Source organism: Tenrec ecaudatus, chromosome 3 (genome assembly GCF_050624435.1).
Source record: "Tenrec ecaudatus isolate mTenEca1 chromosome 3, mTenEca1.hap1, whole genome shotgun sequence".
NCBI classification, from domain to species: Eukaryota; Metazoa; Chordata; class Mammalia; order Afrosoricida; family Tenrecidae; genus Tenrec; species Tenrec ecaudatus.
This window is the reverse complement of record NC_134532.1, coordinates 131,086,560-131,090,621: the sequence shown is the minus strand read 5'-3', so window position 1 is coordinate 131,090,621 and position 4,062 is coordinate 131,086,560.

The following is a 4,062-nucleotide window of genomic DNA, read 5'->3' as shown; positions in this document are numbered from 1 at the left end:
ACCTCTCCAAAGAGGTGCTTTTTGTTCTGTCTGTTATGTGTCTCAAAGACCATATAGTCAAATGATCACATCCCATCAGTCCTCCTAGAAATGTTTGTGTTGATTTCATGGGTGGTGTAGTAAGAGCCATTTATTGTAGTAAGAGCCATATTGTTGATCATTTCTACCCTCTCTGTTATAAAAAAAATAGCAATCCATAACAGTGGGTACCTTAGAATTCTGGTGCAACCTTATTGTAGTATCATATCACAAATATAATTTGTAGACATTACAAACTCCACTTGAGATCACTTTCCCAAGTCCATATTCTTAACAGCTATAGAGTGGCAGGAGGTTTAGTAGAGCCCCTACAACTCCATGAAGCCAAACATAGCTAGAAGAGCAAAGGGAAATGGAATGTGTATAAAGATTCAGTCTGGGGTTGCCCTGTGACCAGAAACTTTTATAATGAGCTACAGAAATGCATCACTGAATCATTTATATTAGGACTTTTATCCCACTCTGGACTTAATTCTATTTAGACATTATTATTATGTCTGCTACATATTTTCATAGAAGCAGTAGTTAATAACACTTAGTACATGTTTCAAATGTCCTCCTGCCGGAGTTTGAACCTCAGAAATGATTTTCATTCCTTTGTCATGTGCCAAATATGTCACACCACCACCAGTCCATGTCAAAGCACATAGCTGGGATGATAGAAAATATAAATTCATTGTAGTTAATTTAATAAAAGTGAATTAAAGAGAAAACTGTAAACTAGGCATAAAAACAAGCAACAGAGCCCAGAATCTTCAAGGGCAAATCTTTATTTTCAAAACTTGTCCTAGCATATTCACAACTCTTTATCTATCACCAACTTGGTAAGAGCCCAGGGCAGCCCAATAGTCAAATTGAAAATGTGTCACTCCCCAGCTTTATATAGGTCACTAGAGAAAAATGAAATAAATACAGAAATAAACTCTATGACAATCTTGGAGAATTTCTCATAAAACCCATGGGTCATTGAAATGTCTTAACACTGACGAATTTGTTCATCCTCTGGAGTCAGTGATCTAGAATGTGGCTCTTTCTAGAGCATTTTCAGTGATTTCTCCTTAACATCACCACTTTCACCCACCACACATGTATTTCCTCTTGAACCAATAAAAGGAACCGCTCATATCTTTGCAGCCTATTCAAACCTTACCTCACCTTCAGCTCCCAGTAACCTGATGAGCTATCACTTCATTCGTTGCGTTATTGAGATCAGAAAGCTTAGGTAACTTGCCAAGGACATTTTAAATTGGATTCTATAATGTTCAATTGTTTCACTTACACAATTCTTGTGTTCAGTTTAAACTCTTTCCCAGGAAGTAGAATGATTCAAACAACTACCACGAACGCCTTTCAGTCTCAAAGAAATAGTGATATGCCTAGTAAAGAAAATTTGAACAATAATCTATAACAGACCTGAACAGCAATTTTAGAACAATTATGATGTTACGATCAATAAATTTAGAATTCTTCAATGAAAATATTACTATTTAAAGGCTACCTACTTCTTGATGAAATGTTGGCATATTAACTTTCTTTTTAAGGCAATTGGGGAAAATACTAAGAAATTATTCCATGTTATATTAGTTCACCAAAAGAAATCATGGAATAGATGAAAGAAATCGAGTTATCCAATTACCTTATTATTGTTTTTTCCTTAATTTCCATTGGTGTCATATAGACACCATTGAATTTGATAATATTTTTCTATTGCCTTATATACATTAAAGATGCCAGAGCTGTACAGAATATTTTAAATATCTCTATCTACAGACAATAAATTAATTAAGCTAATAATATTTGATGAATTAAAATTAAATGTGAAATATAAACACATATACTAAATTTAAGAAATACATTTTAATTTTGTAGTTAATTGTATACAGGGAGCCTTCAAAATGAAATGACTATTTTCCATTGAAATTTGAAAGCTCCTCAAATATTTAAATCATGTGGGGATGAAATATAATCCTCACATGAATTATCCATTTCAAAGGTTTCTTGGTTTCTTTTTTTTAGTGAATGCAAGACAGTTTGGATATTAAGTTATCTATTTTTAATTTAGAGAAAGCTAAACAAAAGGAATCCAAATTAGTCATTCTAGTATATGTGAGTCAGAAATAATGAACCATTTTTATATTATATCTTATTCTTCATCACTGACATTTTATTATTATTTTATATGCTTACTTGCTGATATTCTATGTATTTAGTAAGATACAGATAAGCACATTTACCTTCAAAATTATAATTTTTTAGTGATATCTAATTCTAGAATACAATTGTGTGCGTGTGTGAGTGGCTCTTGATATTCCAAGAACAGTAATTTTATTTGATGGAAATTCATTATTTGAATAATATTCTGAGAAAAATTGATACATTGCAGCATGGTGATTCAAAGACATGCATATACCTTGTGCATAATAAATTCTAAAACAACAAATATCTTGTGTGCTGCCTGGTACTTTTGCGGCTACATTATTATTGTTCTTAACCTGTCGTGGTGACAGATTGACTTACACATGTATTCACACTGAGCACAAAGCAACGTGATTTGTTCCGAGGTTCTTTGGAGTAGTGACAACTGCTAAGAAATAATCAGCCTCTCATCTCATCAGCTACTTGACATGATTTCTATTGTACTTCATTTTTTCACCAGGCTTTTATTAATGTCTGGTGTACAGTACTGAAGTGCAATATCCAGGGAGCTTTACGGTAGTTTATTTTTATCTGATCACTTCAATATATATGTGGAATGTCTACATTTTGAGCCACATGCATCTTATCTCATGATTACAACTATTCACAACCCAAAATATATGTTATACTCTTGAGACCTCATAAGTTAAGAAACATTATTTCTCTAATCTTATATCTTTTAACAACACAAAGTTACCAAATTCTAAATTCTCTGTCACACACACACACACACACACACATGCACACACATGCACACACACACACACAAACACACTTTAAATTTCCTAACGAGGGTGGAGGGTGGGGGATTCAGAAACAGAAACCCCTGCGACGATGCATAGATGTGAGTCTACTTTACAGCCATACTGGCCAGGAGGAAAGCGCACAGTGCCAATATTACATATGGAAACTCCCCAAGTATTCTCTTTAGACTCAAACCTTCCAAGTCAACTGTGCTCCCTTACTGCATGAGTAAAAGATTATATAATGTAATTTCAAAAACTGAAGAAAACCAATGTAATGTATTTTATAATTTATGGGAAATATGACCTGATGGTTTGAAAATCAATACATCCTCCTGACCACAAGAAGAGTTCCCCTTGAATTCTGAACTATAATTTTGTAAAGAAGGAGAGAAAGCGCTCTATTGATTTCTTTCAATTAATTTACCAAAGGCATTTAAATTTTAGAGGTTATTTTGAAGATTTTTATGATAACTCATAAACTCTGTATATTTTTCAAATAGTTTGGTTATAAAAATAATCAATTAGCACACTTTGGAAGTAATTACATAGTTATTTTGCTTAGAATTTTCAATGAAAAGATATAATATTTTGAAAAGATTTAGCATGTATATTGATAATACTATATTGACATTTTAGGGGCTTCAAATATTCATGGACAAATGGAACTGAAAGGTACTGTTTCCATGAGTTCTTGAGCTCCCCTCTTATTCGTTCACATGTTATCTTATTTGAGTTTTATATGTCTTTTTCATCTTATATTGAGTCTTATCTGTCTCACGATATCTTATGTGTTCTCTTTCTTTAATAAAGCATTATTCTGACAATTTAGATATGTTATTAATAGAGGAGGTATCACTACCTAATATGGACAGAAGTGGAACAAAGGAATATTACAATTCAAGGGAGATCTTAAAGATCTAAGCACATTTCAGAAGATTTATGTGAAATTAGAATATATATTTAAAATGTAATTGAGTCAATGATTCAGCCAAGTAAATACTTCCTGTAAATTCATTTGCAATACTGCATTCAGAATATCACAATAGGAAAGACATATTGCTTTATTTTATATATGACTTTT